At 44.7% G+C, this 26093-nt stretch overlaps 1 long non-coding RNA gene and 1 pseudogene across 1 annotated transcript in view; both read left to right on the top strand.

Annotated features, from left to right (window-relative positions):
* Nucleotides 1-12569: 12569 nt before the first annotated feature.
* LOC103655256 (leucine-rich repeat protein 1-like) lies at nt 12570-14514 on the top strand (annotated as a pseudogene).
* A 3840-nt stretch (nt 14515-18354) lies between these two features.
* LOC103653186 (uncharacterized) overlaps nt 18355-26093 on the top strand; it is a 33049-nt gene continuing 25310 nt past the window's right edge. The window contains exon 1 of the long non-coding RNA XR_565298.3: nt 18355-18430. This is a non-coding gene — a long non-coding RNA (uncharacterized lncRNA). The remainder of the gene's footprint in view (nt 18431-26093) is intronic.

Below are 26093 nucleotides of genomic sequence, written 5' to 3'. Positions count from 1 at the left end.
CTTCCGCGAGGAATCTCCACAACTTGGAGTCTCTCGCCCTTACACTTAAAGTTCACAAAGAAGCACGGAGTAAGGGAGGGATGATCAACGCACACAAGACACGAAGTCAGAATGTCAACACGCACACAAGTGGCAACAAGAGCTCGCAACACAACCCGACGAGTTCACAACTCAACAAGAGCTCTAGATGCTATCACGAAGAAACAAATGCGTGGAAAAGAAGTCTTGGTGCTTAGGAATGCTTTGAGTATGCTTGGGTATCTCCTCCATGTGCCTAGGGTCCCTTTTATAGCCCCAATGCAGCTAGGAGCCGTTGAGAGCATTCCAGGAAGGCTGATCTTGCCTTCTGCCGCCTGGCGCACCGGACAGTCCGGTGCACCACCGTACACTGTCCGGTGCGGATCTCTTTCCTTATTTAGCGAAGCCGACCGTTGGCGCCTGGGAGCCGTTGGCGCACCGGACACTGTCCGGTGCACACCGGACAGTCCGGTGCTCCAATGTGATCGTTGGCTCGGCCACGCGTCACGCGCGGAATCCTCGGCCGACTGTTGCCCCGGCAGACCGTTGGCTCACCGGACAGTCCGGTGCACCACCGGGCAGTCCGGTGAATTTTAGCCGTACGCCGTCGTCGAAGTCCCGAGAGCAGCCTGTTCGCTAGAGCCAGCCTGGCGCACCAGACACTGTCCGGTGCACCACCGGACACTGTCCGGTGCACCCAGACCGAGCTGACTTAGGCTGAACGTAGCCATCTCATTTCCAATTCAATTTTTCCTGTTTCCAGCACTTAGATACAATACATTAGTCAATAAAACAATGTACTAAGTCCAGAAACATACCTTTGACATGATTTGCACTTTGTCCACCACTTTGCATAGATTAACACAAAAGCACTTGTGTTGGCACTCAATCACCAAAATACTTAGAAATGGCCCCCTTTCAATCTCCCCCTTTTTGGTGATTTATGCCAACACAACATAAAGCAACTAGAACAAGTGCAATATCAATGCAAATGAGAACTCAAAATTGTTTTGATTCATATTTGGCATATATGGATCACTCTTTGCCACCACTTGGTTTATTTTTGCAAATCAAACTCAAATTTCTATCTCTAAGTCAAACATACTTGTTAAGACATAAAGAGAGTCATTCCAAGAGAAATTGATTCAAGATTTCAAAAACTCCCCCTTTTTCCCATAATCAACACTTCTCCCCACAAGAAGCCAACTTTTGACAAGAGAGACAATAAAAGCTTTTTGACAAACAAAAAGCTCTATTCTACTATTTTCAAAAAAACTCTCAAGTGGTAGCTGATCCATTTATTGCTTTGGCCTTTATTTTCTCCCCCTTTGGCATCAAGCACCAAAACGGGACCAATCTTGGCCCAATAACCCCATTGCCTCACCAAAATCTTCAAATAAGAATACAAAGGCAATAAGAGTACATGAGATGAACTTGGAATAAGTTACCCTCTCATCGGAGTGTAGTGGAAGTCTTTCATGGTCCAAGTCCACCTTTTCCCTTTCAAACTTCCTTTGAGACTAAATCAAGCAAACTCAAGCAAACGGTTAGTCTCAAAGGGTCAAGTTGTAGCACAACTCCCCCTGAATATGTGCATCACTTGCACAAGGACTTGTGAGGTCCAGGGAGTGTTTGTACAACTTGAGCACCATAAGTAAGCAACAAACTGCATAAGGAACATGATCAAAGGCATATACACATGTATGCTATAAATCAATCCAAGTTCCGCGAATCTAGGATATTTAGCTCACTACGCAGCCTGCAAAAGGTCTTTACATCTAAAGGCTTAGTGAAGATATCGGCTAGCTGGTTCTCGGTGCTAACATGAAACACTTCGATATCTCTCTTTTGCTGGTGGTCTCTCAAAAAGTGATGCCGAATGTTAATGTGCTTTGTGCGGCTATGCTCAATAGGATTTTCCGCTATTCGGATAGCACTCTCATTATCACATAGGAGTGGGACTTTGCTCAGATTGTAGCCAAAGTCCTGGAGGGTTTGCCTCATCCAAAGTAGTTGCGCGCAACACTGTCCTGCGGCAACGTACTCGGCCTTAGCAGTGGATAGGGCAACAGAAGTTTGTTTCTTAGAATTCCATGACACCAGGGACCTTCCTAAGAATTGGCACGTCCCCGATGTGCTCTTCCTATCGACCTTACATCCAGCATAGTCGGAATCTGAGTAACCAATCAAGTCAAAGTTGGACCCCTTTGGATACCAGATCCCGAAGCAAGGCGTAGCGACTAAATATCTAAGAATTCGCTTCACAGCCACTAAGTGACACTCCCTTGGATCGGATTGAAATCTAGCACACACGCATACGCTGAGCATAATATCCGGTCTACTAGCACATAAATAAAGCAAAGAACCTATCATTGACCGGTATGCCTTTTGATCAACGAACTTACCTCCTTTGTTGAGGTCGGTGTGTCCATCGGTTCCCATCGGTGTCTTTGCGGGCTTGGCGTCCTTCATCCCAAACCGCTTTAGCAAGTCTTGCGTGTACTTCGTTTGGGAGATGAAGGTGCCGTCCTTGAGTTGCCTCACTTGGAACCTAAGGAAGTAGTTCAACTCGCCCATCATCGACATCTCGAATTTCTGCGTCATCACCCTGCTAAACTCTTCACAAGACTTTTGATTAGTAGAACCAAATATTATGTCATCGACATAAATTTGGCACACAAAGAGATCACCATCGCAAGTCTTAGTGAAAAGAGTTGGATCGGCTTTCCCAACCTTGAAAGCATTAGCAATTAAAAAGTCTCTAAGGCATTCATACCATGCTCTTGGGGCTTGCTTAAGTCCATAGAGCGCCTTAGAGAGCTTACACACGTAGTTGGGGTACCATTCATCCTCGAAGCCAGGGGGTTGCTCCACATACACCTCCTCCTTGATCGGCTCGTTGAGGAAAGCGCTCTTCACATCCATTTGGTACAACCTGAAAGAATGGTGAGCGGCATATGCTAGCAAGATACGAATTGATTCTAGCCTAGCCACAGGAGCGAAAGTCTCCTCAAAGTCCAAACCCGCGACTTGGGCATAACCTTTTGCCACAAGTCGAGCCTTGTTCCTCGTCACCACCCCGTGCTCGTCCTGATTGTTGCGGAACACCCATTTGGTTCCCATAACGTTTTGCTTGGGACGAGGCACTAGTGTCCAAACTTCATTACGCTTGAAGTTGTTGAGCTCTTCCTGCATGGCCAACACCCAGTCCGGATCTAGCAAGGCCTCTTCTACCCTGAAAGGCTCAATAGAAGAGACAAAAGAGTAATGCTCACAAAAATTCACCAATCTAGAGCGAGTAGTTACTCCCTTGCTAATATCACCCAAAATTTGATCGACGAGATGATTCCTTTGAATCGTCGCTCGAACTTGGGTTGGAGGTGCCTGAGGTGCTTCTTCCTCTTCAACTTGAACATCCTGTGCTCCCCCTTGATCATGCGCCTCCACTTGAGGTACCTGTTCGTCATCTTGGGTTGGGGGATGCACCATTGTTGAGGAGGAAGGTTGATCTTGCTCCAAATATTCCTGTGGTCGCACATCGCCAATCGCCATGGTGCGCATAGCGGCCGTTGGAACGTCTTCTTCATCTATATCATCAAGATCAACAACTTGCTCTCTTGAAGAGCCATTAGTCTCATCAAATACAACGTCGCTAGAGACTTCAACCAAACCCGATGATTTGTTGAAGACCCTATACGCCTTTGTATTTGAGTCATAACCTAATAAAAACCCTTCTACAGCTTTGGGAGCAAATTTAGAAGTTCTACCTTTCTTCACAAGAATATAACACTTGCTCCCAAATACACGAAAATAAGACACATTGGGTTTGTTACCAGTTAGCAGCTCATATGAAGTCTTCTTGAGGAGGCGGTGTAGATAGACCCTGTTGATGGCGTGGCAAGCCGTGTTCATGGCTTCCGACCAAAAACGCTCGGGGGTCTTGAACTCTCCAAGCATAGTCCTCGCCATATCGATGAGCGTGCTGTTCTTCCTATCTACCACACCATTTTGCTGAGGTGTGTAGGGAGCGGAGAACTCGTGCTTGATCCCCTCCTCCTCAAGGAACTCCTCCACTTGAAGATTCTTGAATTCGGACCCGTTGTCGCACCTTATCTTCTTCACTTTGAGCTCAAACTCATTTTGAGCTCTCCTGAGGAAGCGCTTGAGGGTCCCTTGGGTTCCAGATTTATCCTGCAAAAAGAATACCCAAGTGAAGCGGGAAAAATCATCAACTATAACAAGACCATACTTACTTCCTCCTATACTCAGATAGGCGACGGGTCCAAAGAGGTCCATATGAAGCATCTCCAAGGGTCTTGATGTTGTCATCACATTTTTGGTGTGATGAGAGCCTCCCACCTGTTTCCCTGCTTGACAAGCTGCACAAGGTCTATCTTTTTCGAAATGTACATTAGTTAGACCTATCACGTGTTCTCCCTTTAGAAGCTTGTGGAGGTTCTTCATCCCCACATGTGCTAAGCGGCGATGCCACAGCCAGCCCATGCAAGTCTTAGCGATTAAGCATGCATCTAGACCGGCCTCTTCTTTTGCAAAATCAACCAAATAAAGTTTGTCGTCTAATACACCCTTAAAAGCTAGTGAACCATCACACCTTCTAAAGACAGACACATCTACATTTGTGAATAGGCAATTATATCCCATATTGCATAATTGACTAACAGATAACAAATTATATCTGAGAGACTCAACTAAAAACACATTGGATATAGAGTGCTCGGATGAAATAGCAATTTTACCTAACCCTTTTACCTTGCCTTGATTCCCATCACCGAATATTATTGAATCTTGGGAATCCTTGTTTTTAACGTAGGAGGTGAACATCCTCTTCTTCCCCGTCATATGGTTTGTGCATCCGCTGTCGATAATCCAGCTTGAACCCCCGGATGCATAAACCTGCAAGGCAAATTTAGGCTTGGGTCTTAGGTACCCAACTCTTGTTGGGTCCTACAAGGTTAGTCACAATTGTCTTAGGGACCCAAATGCAAGTTTTGTCTCCCTTGCATTTTGCCCCTAATTTTCTAGCAACTATCTTCCTATCCTTTCTACAAATAGCAAAGGAAGTATTTAAAGCATGATATATTGTAGAAGGTTCATTAACTTTCCTAGGAACATTAACAACATTTCTCCTATGCATATTATGAACAATATTTCTCCTAGCAACATTTCTATCATGCACAACATGGGAACTAGAAGCAGTCATAGCATGAGAATCAAAAGCATCATAACTTCTAAAGGCATTCCTAGAATGTCTCCTATCATGATACATGAAAGCATGGTTCTTTTGCACACTACTAGCCATAGGGGCCTTCCCTTTCTCCTTGGTGGAAATGGAAGCCTTATGGCTTGTTAAGTTCTTGACTTCCCTCTTGAAGCCAAGACCATCCTTAATTGAGGGGTGTCTACCAATCGTGTAGGCATCCCTTGCAAATTTTAGCTTGTCAAATTCATTCTTGCTAGTCTTAAGTTGGGCATTAAGACTAGCCACTTCATCATTTAATTTAGAAATGCAAACTAGGTGTTCACTACAAGCATCAATGTCAAAATCTTTACACCTAGTGCAAATCATAACATGTTCTACACAAGAGTTAGATTTATTTGCTACTTCTAGTTTAGCATTTAAATCATTGTTAATTCTCTTTAAGCTAGAGATAGAATCATAACATGTAGACACTTCACTAGAAAGAATTTCATTTCTTTTAACTTCTAGAGCAAGAGAATTTTGTGCACTAACAAATTTATCATGCTCTTCATATAAAAGGTCCTCTTGTTTCTCTAAAAGTCTATCCTTTTCATTTAAGGCATCAATCAATTCATTAATCTTATCTATTTTAGCTCTATCCAATCCCTTGAACAAACTAGAGTAATCTATTTCTTCATCACTAGACTCATCATCACTAGAAGAATTATAAGTAGTACTGTTTCGAGTACATACCTTCTTCTCCTTCGCCATGAGGCACGTGTGACACTCGTTGGGGAAGAGGGATGACTTGTTGAAGGCGGTGGCGGCGAGTCCTTCATTTTCGGAGTCGGATGACGAACAATCCGAGTCCCACTCCTTTCCAATATGTGCCTCGCCCTTGGCCTTCTTGTAATTCTTCTTCTTCTCCCTCTTGTTTCCCTTTTCCTGGTCACTGTCATTATCGGGACAGTTAGCAATAAAATGACCAACCTTACCATATTTGAAGCATGAGCGCTTCCCCTTTGTCTTGGTCTTGCTTGGCTGCCCCTTGCGACCCTTTAGCACCGTCTTGAAGCGCTTGATGATGAGGGCCATCTCTTCATCATTGAGCCCGGCCGCCTCAACTTGCGCCACCTTGCTGGGTAACGCCTCCTTGCTTCTCGTTGCATTAAGAGCAACAGGTTGAGGCTCATTGATTGGACCATTCAGTGCGTCGTCCACGTACCTCGCCTCCTTGATCATCATTCGCCCGCTTACGAATTTTCCAAGGACTTCTTCGGGCGACATTTTGGTGTACCTGGGGTTCTCACGAATATTATTCACCAAATGTGGATCAAGAACTTAGCATTAGGCGGACGACGTCGTGGTCCGTCCATCGCGTGCTTCCGTAGCTCCTTATTTTGTTGATAAGGGTCCTGAGCCGGTTGTATGTTTGGGTTGGCTCCTCGCCTCTTATCATCGCGAATCGTCCAAGCTCCCCCTCCACCAACTCCATCTTGGTGAGCAAGGTGACGTCGTTTCACTCATGAGAGATCTTGAGGGTGTCCCAAATCTGCTTGGCATTGTCCAAGCCGCTCACTTTATGATACTTGTCCCTGCACAAGGAGGCTAACAACACAGTAGTAGCTTGTGCATTTCTATGAATCTGTTCATTAATAAAATTAGGACTATCCGAGCTATCAAATTTCATTCCACTTTCCACAATCTCCCATATGCTCGGATGGAGAGAGAACAGGTGACTACGCATTTTGTGGCTCCAAAATCCGTAGTCCTCTCCATCAAAGTGAGGAGGTTTGCCAAGTGGAATAGAGAGCAAATGAGTATTTGTACTTTGCGGAATACGAGAGTAGTCAAAAGAAAAGTTCGAATTAACCGGTTTCCTTCTCTCGTAGTCGTTGTCGTCGTTGTCCTTTTGGGAAGAAGTGGACTCATCGCTGTCGTCGTAGTAGACAATCTCCTTGATGCGTCTTGTCTTCTTCTTCTTCCCATCTTTGCGTTTGTGGCCCGAGCTCGAGTCGGTAGGCTTGTCATCCTTGGGCTCGTTGACGAATGACTCCTTCTCTTTGTCATTGATCACAATCCCCTTGCCCTTAGAATCCATCTCTTCGGGCGGTTAGTCCCTTTCTTGAAGAGAACGGCTCCGATACCAATTGAGAGCACCTAGAGGGGGGGGGGGGTGAATAGGTGATCCTGTAAAACTTGAAACTTAAGCCACAAAAACTTGGTTAAGTGTTAGCACAATAATCGTCAAGTGGCTAGAGAGGAGTCTCAACAAAACACAATAACCACAAAGATATCAATAACAGAGATGGCACGGTGGATATCCCGTGGTTCGGCCAAGACCAACGCTTGCCTACTCCACGTTGTGGCGTCCCAATGGACAAGGGTTGCAATCAACCCCTCTCAAGCGGTCCAAAGACCCACTTGAATACCACGGTGTTTTGCTTTGCTTTTCTTAATCCCTTCCGCGAGGAATCTCCACAACTTGGAGTCTCTCGCCCTTACACTTAAAGTTCACAAAGAAGCACGGAGTAAGGGAGGGATGATCAACGCACACAAGACACGAAGTCAGAATGTCAACACACACACAAGTCGCAACAAGAGCTCGCAACACAACCCGACGAGTTCACAACTCAACAAGAGCTCTAGATGCTATCACGAAGAAACAAATGCATGGAAAAGAAGTCTTGGTGCTTAGGAATGCTTTGAGTATGCTTGGGTATCTCCTCCATGTGCCTAGGGATCCCTTTTATAGCCCCAAGGCAGCTAGGAGCCGTTGAGAGCATTCTAGGAAGGCTGATCTTGCCTTCTGTCGCCTGGCGCACCGGACAGTCCGGTGCACCACCGGACACAGTCCGGTGCGGATCTCTTTCCTTATTTGGCGAAGCCGACCGTTGGCGCCTGGGAGCCGTTGGCGCACCGGACACTGTCCGGTGCACACCGGACAGTCCGGTGCTCCAATGTGACCGTTGGCTCGGCCACGCGTCACGCGCGGAATCCTCGGCCGACCGTTGGCTCACCGGACAGTCCAGTGCACCACCGGACAGTCCGGTGAATTTTAGCCGTACGCCACCGTCGAAGTCCCGAGAGCAGCCTGTTCGCCAGAGCCAGCCTGGCGCACCGGACACTATCTGGTGCACCACCGGACACTGTCCGGTGCACCCAGACCGAGCTGACTTAGGCTGAACGTAGCCATCTCATTTCCAATTCAATTTTTCCTGTTTCCAGCACTTAGATACAATACATTAGTCAATAAAACAATGTACTAAGTCCAGAAACATACCTTTGACATGATTTGCACTTTGTCCACCACTTTGCATAGATTAACACAAAAGCACTTGTGTTGGCACTCAATCACCAAAATACTTAGAAATGGCCCAAGGGCACATTTCCCTTTCAAGTGGTGACAAGGAACAAGGCACGACTTGTGGCAAAAGGTTATGCCCAAGTCGCAGGTTTGGACTTTGAGGAGACTTTTGCTCCTGTGGCTAGGCTAGAGTCCATTCGTATTTTGCTAGCATATGTCGCTCACCATTCTTTCAGGTTGTTCCAAATGGATGTGAAGAGCGCTTTTCTCAACGGGCCAATCAAGGAGGAGGTGTACGTGGAGCAACCCCCTGGCTTCGAGGATGAACGGTACCCCGACCACGTCTGTAAGCTCTCTAAGGCGCTCTATGGACTTAAGCAAGCCCCAAGAGCATGGTATGAATGCCTTAGAGACTTTTTAATTGCTAATGCTTTTAAGGTTGGGAAAGCCGATCCAACTCTTTTTACTAAGACATGTGATGGTGATCTTTTTGTGTGCCAAATTTATGTCGATGACATAATATTTGGTTCTACTAACCAAAAGTCTTGTGAAGAGTTTAGCAGGGTAATGACTCAAAAGTTTGAGATGTCGATGATGGGCGAGTTAAGCTATTTCCTTGGGTTCCAAGTGAGGCAACTCAAGGATGGGACCTTCATCTCCCAAACGAAGTACACGCAAGACTTGATCAAGCGGTTTGGGATGAAGGACGCCAAGTCCGCAAAGACTCCAATGGGAACCGACGGACACACCGACCTCAACAAAGGAGGTAAGTCCGTTGATCAAAAGGCATACCAGTCTATGATAGGGTCTTTACTTTATTTATGTGCTAGTAGACCGGACATTATGTTTAGCGTATGCATGTGTGCTAGATTTCAATCCGATCCAAGGGAATGTCACTTAGTGCTGTGAAGCGAATTCTTAGATATTTAGTCGCTACGCCCTGCTTCGGGATCTGGTATCCAAAGGGGTCGACCTTTGACATAATTGGATATTCAGACTCCGACTATGCTGGATGTAAGGTCAATAGGAAGAGTACATCGGGGACGTGCCAATTCTTAGGAAGGTCCCTGGTGTCCTGGAGTTCTAAGAAACAAACTTCCGTTGCCCTATCCACCGCTGAGGCCGAGTATGTTGCCGCAGGACAGTGTTGCGCGCAACTACTTTGGATGAGGCAAACCCTCCGAGACTTTGGCTACAATCTGAGCAAAGTCCCACTCCTATGTGATAATGAGAGTGCTATCCGCATGGCGGATAATCCTGTTGAACACAGCTGCACAAAGCACATAGACATCCGGCATCACTTTTTGAGAGACCACCAGCAAAAGGGAGATATCGAAGTGTTTCATGTTAGCTCCGAGAACCAGCTAGCCGATATCTTTACCAAACCTTTAGATGAGCAGACCTTTTGCAAGTTGCGTAGTGAGCTAAATGTCTTAGATTCGCGGAACTTGGATTGATTTATAGCATACATGTGTTTATGCCTTTGATCATGTTCCTTATGCATTTCGTTGTTTATTTATGGTGCTCAAGTTGTACAAACACTCCCCGGACCTCACAAGTCCTTTTGCAAGTGATGCACACATTTAGGGGGAGATGTGCTACAACTTGACCCTGTGAGACTAACCATGTGCTTGAGTCTGCTTGATTTAGTCTCAAAGATGGATTGAAAGGGAAAGGTGGACTTGGACCATGCAAGACTTCCACTGCACTCTGATGAAAGAGTAACTTATTCCAAGTTCATCTCTATACTCTTATTGCCTTTTTACTATTAGTTGAAGATTTTGGTGAGGCAATGGGGTTAAAGGGCCAAGATTGATCCCGTTTTGGTGCTTGATGCCAAAGGGGGAGAAAATAAGGCCAAAGCAATAAATGGATCAGCTACCACTTGAGAATTTTGAAAATAGTAGAATAGAGCTTTTTGTTTTGTCAAAATACTCTTATTGGATCTTTGTGTCAAAAATTGGTCTCTTAAGGGGAGAAGGGGAGTTTTTGAAATCTTTGATCAATTTCTATTGGAACAACTCTCTTATGTCTCAACAAGTGTGTTTGATTTAGAGATAGGAAATTGAGGCTGATTTGCAAAAACAAACCAAGTGGTGGCAAAGAATGATCCATATATGCCAAATTTGATCTCATTTGAATTGATGTTGCACTTCTTTTAGTTGCTTTAGGTTGTGTTGGCATAAATCACCAAAAAGGGGAAGATTGAAAGGGAAATGTGCCCTTGGGCCATTTCTAAGTATTTTGGTGATTTAGTGTCCAACACAAGTGCTTAAGTGATAAACTATGTCAAATGATGGATAAAGGTGCAAATCAATACAAAGGTATGATTCTAGACTTAGTACATTGGTTTTTGTGTACTAACATGTTTGTCTAAGTGTTAGAATCAGAGAAAATGCAATTGAAAAAGAGTGGTTCGAAGCAGCCAAGAGTCTGCTCAGTCTGGGTGCACCGGACTATCCGGTGGTGCACCGGACAGTGTCCGGTGCGCCAGGCTGGCTCTGGCAAACTGGCTGCTCTCGGGACTTCGACGGCGGCGTACGACTATAAATCACCGGACTGTCCGGTGAGCCAACAGTCAGCCGGGCCAACGGTCAGCCGCGGAATCCGCGCGCGACGCGTGGCAAGTGCCAACGGTCAGATGGGGCACCGGACTGTCCGGTGTGCACCGGACTGTGTCCGGTGCGCCAACGGCTCCAAAGCACCAACGGTCGGCTTCGCCAAAGAAGGAAAGAAATCCGCACCGGATAGTGTCCGGTGGTGCACCGGACTGTCCGGTGCGCCAGGCGACAGAAGGCAAGAATTGCCTTCCTGGAATGCACTCAACGGCTCCTAGCTGCCTTGGGGCTATAAAAGGGACCCCTAGGCGCATGGAGGAGGAACCCAAGCATTCTCTAAGCATTCCTAAGCACCAAGACTTCGATTCCGCGCATTTGATTCTTTGTGATAGCAACTAGAGCTCCATTTGAGTTGTGAACTCGCCGGGTTGTGTTGTGAGCTCTTGTTGTGACTTGTGTGCGTGTTGGTACTCTGATTTCGTGTCTTGTGTGTGTTTCTCATCCCTCCCTTACTCCGTGCTTCTTTGTGAACATCAAAGTGTAAGGGCCAGAGGCTCCAAGTTGTGGAGATTCCTCGCAAACGGGATATAGTAAAGCAAAGCAAAACACCATGGTATTCAAGTGGTCTTTGGACCGCTTGAGAGGGGTTGATTGCAACCCTCGTCTGTTGGGACGCCACAACGTGGAGTAGGCAAGTGTTGAACTTGGCCGAACCATGGGATAAACCACTGTGTCTATCTGTGATTGATCTTCTTGTGGTTATCGTGTCTTGCAAAGACTCTTATCTAGCCACTTGGCTTTATTGTGCTAACTCCTAACCAAGTTTTGTGGCATTAAAGTTTAAGTTTTACAGGATCACCTATTTACCCCCCTCTAGGTGCTCTCACTCCACCTCCGCCGCAGGGCGCACCCTCCCCCTCGCCATGGACCTCCCTAAGGCGTCGGAGTCCTCCATCCCCACGCCTCACCAGACCCACCGTAATCGCCTCCCCGACCTCCTATGCTCATGAGCGCTGAGAAGCCCACGGCGGCGTAGGCCGACGAGATGGCTGGGCCAGCATCGAAACGTGCATCTTGGCCGGTGAGCACAAAGACGACGACGAGCCGACGATGGAATCGAATCCGAGGAAGGCAAGATCCACCCACGATAGGCATGGCCGGACGGGGTTCTCGATCTGGCTGAGCAGCATCCCCGCCTCATCCGCGTCGTCGCGCACTCATTTGTCCATCTCTCGCGTCTCCGTTCTTCCTCCGCATCCGGTTGTTGCGCCTTCGTCTTCCCCCGCCCCTTGGTGCCCTGGTCACCGCCGGAGCGCCACCTCTACGCCTCGATCCCGGTATGTCCTCCTCCCAAACCTCGCTACTCCTGCCAAATCTGGGTGGGATAGGTAAAAGAAAACACCCACCTGGCAACGTCGCTCACGCCAGCCACCGACTTCGACTCCGTCGTTGACGCCTTCGGGTACAATGAGTTGGCGATTGCGCGATGCCCGAGAGCTCCAACCGCGCGCCCACGAATTTCAACTCCCCTGCTGCTAGTAGGAACAAGAATACCCTGCGACGGCTTCTCGGGCTCCTTCAGGTCACCCCAGATTGATGTCGTCATCGACACTAGAAACCCCTTCCTCAACTGCATGGCAATTTGGTTCCCTTAATTCCCTAGGCGATTCAGGTTTGGGGCAAAATATTTCATTCTGGTTGTGTTCTCTATAGGAGGAATCTAATGGGAAGCGGTGCAGATCGACCAAGCGCGGTGGCATGGAGGACAACCCAAGAATGGTGGAAAGAAGCAGGGGAAGGACAGCGCAACGAAGCCCCCTAGCTGCCCAAGGACTACATCCATGTCTGGGCAAGGCGTGGCGAGCAAGGCATGGCGAGGCGATGGACTGTCAGAACCTCGTGGAGAGGGTATATTTCCCTAAGGCTCTGTTGCACTATTATTTCTTTGCATCGTCATCCTTGCTGGCTACAGAGATTCGTGTGTTGAGTTTTTTTCCTTGCTTCTTATGGATAATTCATGTGAGAAGGGAGAAGATCAGCTAGCGGATGAAGCCACTGCAGGATCTCGTGCCGAGTTGCAACAAGGTAACCGAGAAGACACACTCACTCACTCACTCAATTAACATCAGCCACTTGCTGTCAATCGAGTAGTTTGGCGCGCTCACGGACTGGGACCCGAACCTGGTGGACCCGTGCACGTGGTTTCACGTCGTGTGTGACGGCGACAACCGCGTCATCCGCCTGTGAGTGATCTGTGCTACGACGTGCTAGCCGCTTCTTTCTTGCCTGCATGTCTTTTGATTGCCACCGCCCTCTTCGATTTTGATCTTGGATCACCTATTTTGTTCGTGTAGACAGTTGTGCGCCAATCGCCCATCGACGTGAGATGTACTACTCGAACAGACGAAAATCTTCCACAGTAGATTTTGAGCATAGATTTATAACATTACCATATCAACGGTTATAAAATCAACGCTATCTTTAAAAAACACTTTCTACATAATTCAGTTGGTGTTATTTTTTTGCAACCGCATACGTATACATTTTGAATTTACTGATATTCAAAATTGACAGAGTAGTTAGGATTGTATTTGTTTGAGATCTTAATTTGAAGAAAACATCATAGTTAGAATTGCATTCCTTTCTTCTGTTATGATTGTATCTGCTGTATACAAGCATTTTGCAAAACTACTACTACTACTCGATTTGTTTGCTCTAAATTGCATCTTTGTCGACAGGGATCTCGGGAGACTGAACCTGTCGGGTCCTCTAGCACCCGAGCTGGGACAACTGGATCAGCTGCAATACATGTTTGCTCTTCTGATCCTTCTGCTGTGCTTCAGGCCTGAAAATTTTTCCTGTCCATTGTACTATACATGTCAATGAACGAGGTATCAGTATCACTGACCCCTGAAATTCTGAATAATAGGGAAATTTTTGGGAACAACATCAGTGGACCAATCCCATCAGAGTTCGGTAGCCTGGCGAACCTGATCAGCCTGGACCTGTCCAGCAACAGCATCTCAGGAGCTATACCCGCAGCCCTAGGGAACGCCAAGTCCCTGAAGTTCCTATGAGTCCGGGAATACAATGGTTAGTTTCGTCAGTTGCATTGGTTCCGTTCTTGCGTGAACGTTTCTTCAACTTTGTCGGCAGGCGTTTGGATCACAATCTCCTGACGGGGCTGATCCCAAGGGAGCTTGCTGGGCTGCCCAATCTTGGAATTGTGTGAGTACTATCTACGTGAGCTGAGCGGCTGCATTTTGCTCTCTACGGCGACTGTAGCAGTTGCGGCAAACCCAATTCAGCCATGCCTTAACATTCTTCTTCTTCTTCTTCTTTTGTGCTTCTGCAGAGATTTCTCCAACAACGACCTTTGTGGCGCGATCCCGACAGACGGAGCATTCCAGAACATTCCCCGTAGCAGGTAGTCCGAGCTTCCTCCACAAGTTCATGATGTTCAGAGTCCTCCCATGCAACATACAGTAAGTATTCAGGTAGCCGCAGCTGATGTCTCGCCTCAGAAGATCCTGTCAAAATTCTAGTAAACATATAATCAGAATAAATCTGCCCTGCCACTGAAATTGACCCAAGTATTCAGGTAGTCGTGTGGCAGGAAGCAATACAACAGTAATCCATCCAGATAGTGCTGCATGCATAGAGGCTTTAATTTCTCTTATATTACAGGTTAATTGCTATAGGATCAAAAACATACAAAAGAATTTTAAAATATGAATCTATAGATATAACTTCTGTACACTAGACAAGCATATAATTTGACATAGTTGTTGGTCAAACCTTATGAAGGGATTATGTTCAGATAAAAATACACTTTATAAAGGTGGATGGAGGGATCATGTGAACCTGCACATGTAGTTCTGCACTTGATGGAATCATGAAAAGCAAAAGGAACTAAAAAGAGAACGATAGAAAGGGACGTAAGATATAAAAAGAATAAGGCTATGTAAAACATATGTAACAAAAGAAACCAGGATATAATCTGAAAGTGATATGTACAGAAATGCAAAAGCTATCAAAAGAGCTATAGCATAACTTTGTCTAGCCAAGAAAATAAAAGGTGAATGTAGCCTAAAGTCAAGGGTAACAAAATTGTTAACTGTTTGCATAATAAGCAAAAAAAATCCAATGAGGCACTGACCAATTCTTGTCGAAGCTTGTTGTTCAGTTCAACAGCAGAATTCTTCTCCTCCATCAGTTTTGAAATCAAAGAAAATGGCTACAGAGGCATAAATAGACCATGTCAAGCCTGTAATGGAGTCCATGTAACCTACCAAGGACTCGATTGCTTTGCTTTTAAAAATTTGTTGACAAGTTGAAGAATTCGATACAGGTAGAATGCTAATACATGAGAGCACAACACAGCTAATTAATGTCAGTTTACATCTAATTTTACACAGATATAAGAGGACAAATAATTGATGAACTAACGCTAGAAAACTGCAGTTAAGAACACTGTAGGCACACAACAATAATCAAAAGTCTGCAAATGTGGACTACAAGAAGATTGAACGATTCCAGTTAAATCTGCTATAACCAATAAGAGAATAATTCAAATTAACAGTTTGAAGTGAAGCAATGCTATGGCTTATAATTGAATGCTATTTGAGAGACTATCCATAGGATATGTCATTTGGAAACAACATATTCAATATTGATTGCTTCAAGTAGAAGATAGGCTATCTGTAATTTCTGAATCTTCAAAAGTTTTTCATCCAATGGCAAACAAATACTGGAATGAGCTCAAGTGATACATTTAGAGCAATGATTAATTCCATCTACTTCTTTGCAATATTTAAGCAAATGCATTGCCGACGTTACAAATTTGATCACTTTTGAGGTATGAACATTTAGAAGCCGAAGACCATGGCGGCATAGGTACACGGTGCCAACGTTGCCTCCGTCAATGCGGCGCAGCAGCCTGGTGTCACGCGGTCTCAACGGCGCCGCAGTCGACGCCGACGCCATGCGGATGGTCACCCACACCTTCGACGAGGTCAGAGCAGCAGTAGCCGCCATGGGTAGTGCCGCAGATGTGGAGTAGTCGAATGAGAAAGACGGGCTGGAGCACCACAGCAGGTTGGTGTTGCTGCTAGCCAGCAGCCGCTCCTCTCCCACCGGCGCCAAGAGGGACCTCTGACCCAAGGATCTGTTCTCGGGGGATATGGTGTTCGCGGTCGTCAAGGATCTCGGGCTCAACCACTCCAAGGACCCATCGACCATGGGGTTACGCAATCCAAAGGCCTCCATCGCCGATTTCATCTAGGTATGTCCATCAACCCCTCACAAAGGTGCAGTTATGCAAGTATATATGGTCCCTTTATGGCGCTCATATATGCCCAGGTAATTCATAAATAGTACACACATATTCTTCCTGATTGTTTAGTTTTCATACCTCTTATACAAATACCCAAACATAAATGTATTATAAGGCCATGCTCATTTTAGTGTTTTAGAATGATTTTTGCTTTCCGATCGCCTGTTTGTGATAATGCAGGGTCCAGTTCTTGAAAGGGTGGGAATGTGTCCAAGAAGACAAAGGCATCGACCCGCCAATTCTTTGCTACAAATTCAAACAACACTAGGATGAGATCAGTGGGCTTGAGAGTAGCATCATCCTTCAAACAGGATGATGGGTTTCTAGCTGATGGTGTTTCTATAGCTCACCGGTATCCTTCAAAAAGAAAGTATGGTGTTGTTTTATAAGCTCTCATATTTATGACTAAGGTTGAGATTTGTGAAGATTCAGAAATAATTAGTTACATGCCCGTGCGTAGCTTACAATGCACAATTAGCTAGCTTCATTGTTTTAACTTCTCTGCAATATGAACATGCAAATTTTAACCGCCTCATTTGTTTTTAATAAGCTGAAACAAATTGTTGGTTATTATTCCCCCTTGTTTGGTCGCCCTCATTTAAGTTGTGGCTTAGATATTCCTACTCAGAGAGTTGGTACATGTTTTTTATGCTTATCTTTTTTCATTTATCAACCATATGTGTGTTTGATGTTTTTTTTCTATGCTTAGACCTAAACAAAACATTCTTGATAGCCACATCTAAAACATTCATTTCAAGTTCTACATTAGTTCATTTATATTCCATCAACTTTTAAAATACAACACTTAGTTTGTTTGAAAAGAAATAGTTTTGTGAAATCTTCAAACAAGACTTGACAATGATTTATTCATCGACAATGCATCTGAGCCCTCTTTGCATTGTAAGCTCCTACAATGAAGTTATACAAAAGTCTTATCTATTCATTTTGGTTTAAGCTGGTTGAGCACTTTTTACAATATCTGGTCAACACATCTAGGATGACTCTTCACATCTGTCAGGTACATACTGCTGCCCAGTCAATTCAAATTCTCTTCAAAACAGCTAATCTCGCTTCATATTGTCTTTTGAAGCTTCCTGGGAAAAAATGTCTTTTGAAGCTAATCTTGCTCCATACAGCTAACCTTCACATCTTTCAAAGTATTTGCTAGGGCCCTTTGGTGAGCAATAGAATATGACTTGCGCTACCAAAGCGTCCATAGGTATGTCTTTCCTTACTGAAAACTTTTTTTAGAAAACTAACCTTAGTTCATGACCAGTTGGTGAAAAAATGCTTCAAGCATTGCAGTTTCGAACCACACCTTTTTGTAGATGTAATTCAAGTTTTCTACAACCTGTAACTACTAATGCAGATAAAAGAAAAACCGTCTCACATTCCTTTATCTTATGCATGAAAACTGTTCCATGTATTTTCAGAAAGCTAGAGTGTGGCATGTTTTACATCTATTATAACGGTCTACCATTTTTGGGCCCATCTATAACAAGGACTTGTCCCCTGGTAGTAAATGAAAATGTTTCTCCCTAAGTCTGTAGATTGTATTGTTCAGTCAAGCTGTTGCCCAATTGTATATGCAGCCACTAAGGCTTCATGTGTATTTTTTTCTACATTAGAATTTTCCAGAGACTATAAATTGTATTAGCGAGACAAGCAGTCATGCATTAGAGGCCTGGTCCATGACACAATTATATATAATGAGATCGAGATTTAATTGTACATGCATCCACAAGGCATCTTTTTATATTTTTTAACATGAGTGTACTGATGCAATGTCATTCTGTTTTGTCATTTTATTTTTGTTATATCTTGGAGATGCTGAGCTTGAACAATATTTTGCCATTGAATTTATGAGTGGCCTATATGTTCACTGTTTGCCCATTTCTTCAGTTAAGATGAATGCAAACCATCGAGATGGTCCAGGTCGAGGACCTCCATGACACCTACGTTGGTGTGGGTTGTGCCGCCTCATCGTGACCGTCATCGATTGGGCCTCCGAGGTATAAGTTTGTAATACCCAACTTGTAATTTGTGGAGGATAACCTAAAAGGAGAAATGATATTTCTGTGTATATACGTGTGTTACCCATATTTATCATTCCATGAGAACATCACATGAAGACAAATAAATAAATAACAAAAGATACCAAAAACAAAATTATGCATCATGCTGGGATTTTCTTTTGTGTGCACATTGTGACAAGATAAAATAACAATGTGACCAGAAATATAGTGGAATTTAAAATCCAAAAGGAATTGTAAAATTTAGAAAAGAGAAGAAAATAAGAATTTTGTGGATAAAAATAAGTAAATAAAAATATATTATTCCTCCACTAGAAGCTTGAATTTGTATACTTGACTCAATGGTGAAATTCGTATTCAAAATTCAAATTCAAAATAGTTAGGAATAAAAGAAATCAAGAAAGGAAAATAGAAAATAAAAAGAAAAGGGGAGGAAGAACCTACCTGGGCCGCAGATCCCAAATTTGGCCCACCTACCCTTTCCCCTCTGCGCAGCCCAAACCGATTGCGCGCGGCGTTGTCAACTGGGGCCCGCTTGTCTCTCTTCCGCGCTCGCATTCATTTTATTTGCCACTGATCTGTGGGCCGACTTCGTCAGCTTCGTCCCCAACCGCAAAGCCGAACACCGCGGACGCCATCGCAATCCTCGCGTCCGTGGGCGTTGACCCGCAACTCCGGCTTCCGCGTACGCATGCAGGTAGGTCCGGTCTATCGGACACCCACCCGCCTACGCTCCTTGGCTCCTATGACTGGTGGGCCCTGTTGTCGGGGCGCTCTTCTTCCTTCGCCGCTCTTCTCGGACGGACTCAACTACCGGCGCGCTTCTCGGGATTAGTTGCATCCGCCTCCGCGCTGACCTTGGGCGGCCATAAATGGGGGAGCCGAGCTCTTCCCTTCCTTTCTTTTTCCCCATAGCCAAGTAGGCCCAGCCACCGACACCACCGGGTGCCGCCCGCGTCGACCTGGTCGACGATTACCGCTCGGAACCCACATAGTGGCCATGGGAGATCTACAAAGCTCGTGGAGCGTATTTGTTGCTGTTTCGGGCGGAATCGTGGGCGGGGCGAAGCTGAATTTCTCGCTAGAGATCACACGGCGCCGCTGAACCGCACTCTGTCGTGGCCAGCGCCGCTCGGGCAACGATGTATGGTGAGGACTCTCTCCCTGTGTTCGCCAGGTCCTTTATTACGTATCGCGCACTGTGGATTAGGACCTAGGGCTTGTCTGTGTAGTTTCGCCATGCTCCGGCGAGCTCTGCGGTGGGGGAAGCAGGGCGCCACCGGGTGCCGTGACCGGAGAACGTGGGCAGGCCGTTCGACCGTCTGATCTTAACGGACGGTAGAGATTAGTTTGAGCGTACCCTTTCGATCTATTGATCATGCGCCATCGGATCACGATCGTGTGGTTATAATTACATACCGGTTCATAACCCAGCGCGATCTAATCTCATCCACTGCACACAGATCGGACGACACATATTGGCCCGTACCCCTTCGGCCAACTCTTTTGCATATGAGCCCCTGAAGAATCAAGTATTAACTCGTCGTCCGTGGTAGCTGTGCACTGAGTCTGGGCAAATTTGTGAGTGAGCCCCTGATCTTTTTATTAATTGACGCGCAAACCAGGAAAATAGAGAAAACAGGGAAATCAATTTAGAAAATGAATTTTAATACCAAATTAAGTGCAATAACTTGTTTAATGCTTAGAAAATTCATTTTTGCTCCAAATTGAACCATTCTAATTTCTAAAATTTTGTAATATTATTCTCTATCATTTAGTATCTCTGTTTTGACATGAAAACAGTAAGAAAATTAATTTATCATTTAATCCTATTTCAAGCACATTAAATCTTAGGAAATTCATAACTTGAAATCTATAACTCCAAATCTAATGATTCCAGTTCCAATGATCCCATTTTAATGTGCAGATTTTTATTGTATATTTTATTTATCTGTTTGGTGTGATGTTAAATTATGCTATACTATGTATGTATCGTGTTGACGCGAGTAGACGAGCAAGCTACTATGGATTTTGAGGTTCAGCAAGTAGAAGTAGCTGAGCAGGAGCTCATTGAAGGCAAGTTGTGCCCTTGATCACTTACTTTTTCCCAGCCATGTTCTTCTTAATTATAATGATCTGCATAGGTTAATTTTGATGGGATCCAATAGGTTACCCCAGTTTTGGTTATCTTTATACCTTGTTTACCACTGAAATATTTTTGGGTAGTACCTGCTATTGCTTTATGTGGATTTGGGTATGGAGATACACTATTCATAATTACACTTTTATTATCTTTTTATTATTACTGCTCATGTTAAGATCATTATGTTAATGGGAACATGGAGCGACCACCCGGGAAAACAGTGCTACCACAAGGGTATAATGGGACGCCCTTGGCTGATTAACTAGGAAAGCTAGTGGAGGTCTTCCTTACCCGAAAGGGGCAAGGGCAGTAGGGGAGTGGTCAGTGTAGGGAGGTCCTTGGGTTGATTTTGCTGTGATGGCGGTCATGCGAGGGATTCCTGCACTGGAGCTTCCTATAAACTGTAGCGGGATTTCTGAAGGTAGTGGAACTTTGTAAAGGCCTCGTAGTGTTACCCTGCCTCGCCTCCTCGGTAGAGGTGTATGGGATTGGCCATCTCTTGGCAGATGGGTAACATGACTTGTGGGTAAAGATGTGCAACCTCTGCAGAGTGTAAAACTGGTATACTAGTCGTGCTCACGGTCATGAGCAGCTCGGACCCTCACATGATTAATCTATGGAATTAAAACTCAATTTGACATTTGCATCGCATTTGAGGATTATTTTATTACTTTTATTTATTACTAAGGTTTGGTATTTACTTACACTTAGTAATTGCTAATAAAATTTTGACCAACTTATAAAAGCAATGCTCAGCCTCAGCCCCTATTTTGTTGATCAGCCTTACACTTCACATGAACTCCCACCTTTGGTGAGTTCATGCACATTATTCCCCACGACTTGTTGAGCTATGATCGTATGTGAGCTCACTCTTGCTGTCTCACACCCCCAAAGGAGAAGAACAGGTGGTTCAAGTGGAGCCACACATCGAGGCTTTCGACTTGATCTAGGTGGCGTCTCCCAGTTAACTTTTTGGCGCCAAGGATAGATTTTAGATCCTGCGATATTTATCTCTTATTTTGTAAGACTTCCGCTATGTAATAAAGTACTCTGATTATATTGTGACATTTATCTCTATACACTCTGTTATTATATATATTGTCTTCTTTGGCGCATGTATGAGATGCACCCGGCTTTGTTCCTTAAAGCCCGGGTGTGACAGAAGTGGTATCAGAGGAAATGTTGACTGTAGGACGAAACCTAGATAGAAATGGACAAAACCCTTACCTACTTACCTTATTCTGATTCATTCTATACTTACCTTCTTCTGATTCATTCTATACTTACCTTACTCTCATTCTCTTTATACTTATCTTGATCCTGTCTCACCTTGTACTGTTCCCCTCTGATCATTCTTATCTTTTCTACTCTAAGACAAGAAGGATTTCACACCTTGGAATCCTACATTTATAACCTTTTTAAGAGATAGGAGACCTAAAAAAGAAATTAAAAATTATTTTCTCTATTAAAAATGTTGGTTGATTGTTCTGCTGATCAATGTCTGATTTGCTTCTTTGATTGATTGAAATAGTATAGTTGGGCATCTTAGCATGTACCATCATAAGGTAATGTATTAGCTTTAGTGGTTAACACACTAATCTACTTAGCTAATAAATCCCCCGCAGTAACATTCATCGTAATTACGCACCTTGTCTACAATTCTTCCTTTCTTACCCTGTATTTCTAACCCAGATGGGCTACCCCTATAGTGTTAGAAGAGAGCACTATAGACGTGATCCTTGGTATGTCATGGTTAAGAAAGGCAAAGACAGTATATACACCGTGCTAAGGGAACCATAGAACTCACCAGTTCCAAAGGACAAAGATTTGAAGTTGGAATTACAGTAACTACCGCCACCAGACTAATGGCATTCTTAGTAGATGGGAAGTTTGTTGGTGTCAACATCCGTGTGGTTAGAGATTTTACGGATGTCTTCCCAGAGGAGTTACCAGGGATGCCACCAGATACGGAAGTTGAGTTTGTCATTGATCTTTTACCTGGGACTGCCCCTATTTCTAAACGACCATACAGGATGGTCGTAGAAGAACTAAAGGAGCTTAAGAAGCAGTTAACTGAGTTACAGGAGGCAGGGTATATTCGTCCGAGTTCCTCACCTTGGGGAGCACCGGTACTGTTTGTACAGAAGAAGGAAGGATCGCAAGGGATGTGCGTGGATTATAGGTTCCTTAACGATGTCACTATGAAGAACAAGTGTCCATTACCCCGTATTGAGGATTTAATCAGAGGAGAGGTGCTAGAGTATTCTCGAAGATTGATCTCCGACTGGGATACCATCAAATGAAGATTAGACCATCAGATATTCCTAAGACGACTTTCTCAACCCGATATGGATTATATGAGTTCACTGTTATGTCATTTGGACTAACTAATGCACCAGCCTATTTTATGGATCTGAAGAATAAGTTGTTCATGATATGGACAGATTCATCGTGGTTTTCATCGACGATATTTTCATTTATTCCAAGAGTGATAGTGATCATGAGGAACACATGAGATTGGTGTTACAAAAGCTAAGGGATAATCAACTCTACGCCAAGTACAGTAAATGCGAGTTTTGGATTAACGAGGTGCCATTCCTTGGTCATATTATTTCTAATGGAGGAATAGCAGTGGATCCTGCTAAAGTGAAGGAGATAATGGAATGGAGCATGCCCACTACCGTCACTGAGATTCGGAGTTTCTTGGGGCTTGTTGGTTATTACCGGAGGTTTATTGAAGGATTTTCTAAGGTTGCTAAGCCTATGACCTCACTTTTGGAGAAAGGAAGAGAATTTAAGTGGGATGAGAAGTGCCAAGAAAGCTTTGATCAATTAAAGAAGAGATTGATGTCACCACCAGTGTTGATTATGCCAGATCTACAGAAAGGATTTGACATTTATTGTAATGCATGTGGCCAAGGATTGGGATGTGTGCTTATGCAAGAAGGACATGTGATCGCCTATGTGTCTCATCAGTTGCGAAAACATGAATTGAACTACCCCACTCATGACTTAGAACTGGCAGCCATTGTGCATGCACTTAAGATTTGGAGACACTACATTATGGGAACTAAGTGCCAAGTATACACGGATCATAAGAGTTTGAAGTACATATTCACTCAGAAGGATCTCAACCTTAGGCAACGCCGTTGGTTGGAGCTTATTAAGGATTATGATTTGGAGATTCACTATCACCCGGGCAAGGCAAATTTGGTTGCAGATGCCTTGAGTCAAAAGGAGCATGTTCATTCGGCTGTTGTTGCCTAGCTACCCGATGAGATTATTGAGGATTTCAGGAGACTTAACCTGGGGATAGTTACTCACATTGAAGGAGTTACTGATAGTCGCCTAGAGGGGGGGTGAATAGGGCGAAACTGAAATTTACAAATATAAACACAACTACAAGCCGGGTTAGCGTTAGTAACAAAGAAACGAGTCCGCGAGAGAGGGCGCAAAACAAATCCCAAGCGAATAAGCAAGTGAGACACGGAGATTTGTTTTACCGAGGTTCGGTTCTTGCAAACCTACTCCCCGTTGAGGAGGCCACAAAGGCCGGGTCTCTTTCAACCCTTCCCTCTCTCAAACGATCCACGGATCGAGTGAGCTTCTCTTCTCAAATCAAAGCCGGGAACAAAACTTCCCCGCAAGGGCCACCACACAATTGGTGCCTCTTGCCTTGATTACAATGGAGTTGTGATCTCAAGAACAAGTGAGAAAGAAAAGAAGCAATCCAAGCGCAAGAGCTCAATTGAACACCGCAAATCACTCTCACTAGTCACTAGGGCTTTGTGTGGAATTGGAGAGGATTTGATCTCTTTAGTGTGTCTAGAATTGAATGCTAGAGCTCTTGTAGTAGTTGAGAAGTGGACAACTTGGATGCAATGAATGGTGGGGTGGTTGGGGTATTTATAGCCCCAACCACCAAAAGTGGCCGTTGGGAGGCTGTCTGTTCGATGGCGCACCGGACAGTCCGGTGCACACCGGACAGTCCGGTGTCCCCTGCCACGTCATTACTGCCGTTGGATTCTGACCGTTGGAGCTTCTGACTTGTGGGCCCGCCTGGGTGTCCGGTGCACACCGGACAGGTACTGTTTGATGTCCGGTGTGCCAGCATGGGCGATTCTGACTTCTGCGCGCGCAGAGCGCGCATTAAATGCGCGGCAGAGAGCCGTTGGCGCGGAGATGACCGTTGCTTCGGAGGCGCACCGGACAGTCCGGTGCACACCGGACAGTCCGGTGAATTATAGCGGACTAGCCGTTGGCGTTTCCCGAAGCTGGCGAGTTCCTGAGGCCGACCTCCCTTGGCGCACCGGACACTGTCCGGTGTACACCGGACAGTCCGGTGAATTATAGCCAAGTCGCCCTGGAAATTCCCGAAGGTGGCGAGTTTGAGTCTGAGTCCCCTGGTGCACCAGACAGGTACTGTTCACTGTCCGGTGGCACACCGGACAGTCCGGTGCGCCAGACCAGGGGTGCCTTCGGTTGCCCCTTTGCTCCTTTGTTGAATCCAAAACTTGGTCTTTTTATTGGCTGAGTGTGAACCTTTTACACCTGTATAATCTACACACTTGGGCAAACTAGTTAGTCCAATTATTTGTGTTGGGCAATTCAACCACCAAAATTATTTGAGAACTAGGTGTAAGCCTAATTCCCTTTCAATCTCCCCCTTTTTGGTGATTGATGCCAACACAAACCAAAGCAAATATAGAAGTGCACAATTGAACTAGTTTGCATAATGTAAGTGTAAAGGTTGCTTGGAATTAAGCCAATAAAACTACTTACAAGATATGCATGGAATGTTTCTTTCTATATTTAGCATTTTGGACCACGTTTGCACCACATGTTTTGTTTTTGCAAATCCTTTTGTAAATCTATTTCAAAGATCTTTTGCAAGTAGTCAAAGGTAAATGAATAAGAGTTTGCAAAGCATTTTCAAGATTTGAAATTTTCTCCCCTCGTTTCAAATGCTTTTCCTTTGACTTAACAAAACTCCCCCTAAATGAGATACTCCTCTTAGTGTTCAAGAGGGTTTTGATATACCATTTTTGAAATACTACTTTCTCCCCCTTTTGAACATAATAGGATACCAATTGAAAAATACTTTTTGGAGGTACTAAGTTTTTGAAATTGGTGGTGGTGGTGCAGTCCTTTTGCTTTGGGCTCATTTCTCCCCCTTTTTGGCATGAATCGCCAAAAACGGAATCATTAGAGCCCGCTGAAGTGCTTTTCTTCCCCTTTGGCCATAAATAAATGAGTTAAGATTATACCAAAGACGAAGTCCTTTTCTTTAATGCTCATTTCTCCCCAAAGAATAGAGAGTTGCTTGGAGTGATGGCGAAGTATGAGTTACGTAGTGGAAGCCTTTGTCTTCGCCGAAGACTCCAATTTCCTTTCAATACACCTATGACTTGGTTTGAAATAGACTTGAGAACACATTAGTCATAGCATATGAAAGAGATATGATCAAAGGTACATTTATGAGCTACGTGTGCAAGCTAG

Source organism: Zea mays, chromosome 4, assembly GCF_902167145.1.
Source record: "Zea mays cultivar B73 chromosome 4, Zm-B73-REFERENCE-NAM-5.0, whole genome shotgun sequence".
Classification (NCBI taxonomy): Eukaryota; Viridiplantae; Streptophyta; class Magnoliopsida; order Poales; family Poaceae; genus Zea; species Zea mays.
Note: the sequence above shows the minus strand (reverse complement) of the source record. Positions and strands in the feature narration are given on the sequence as shown.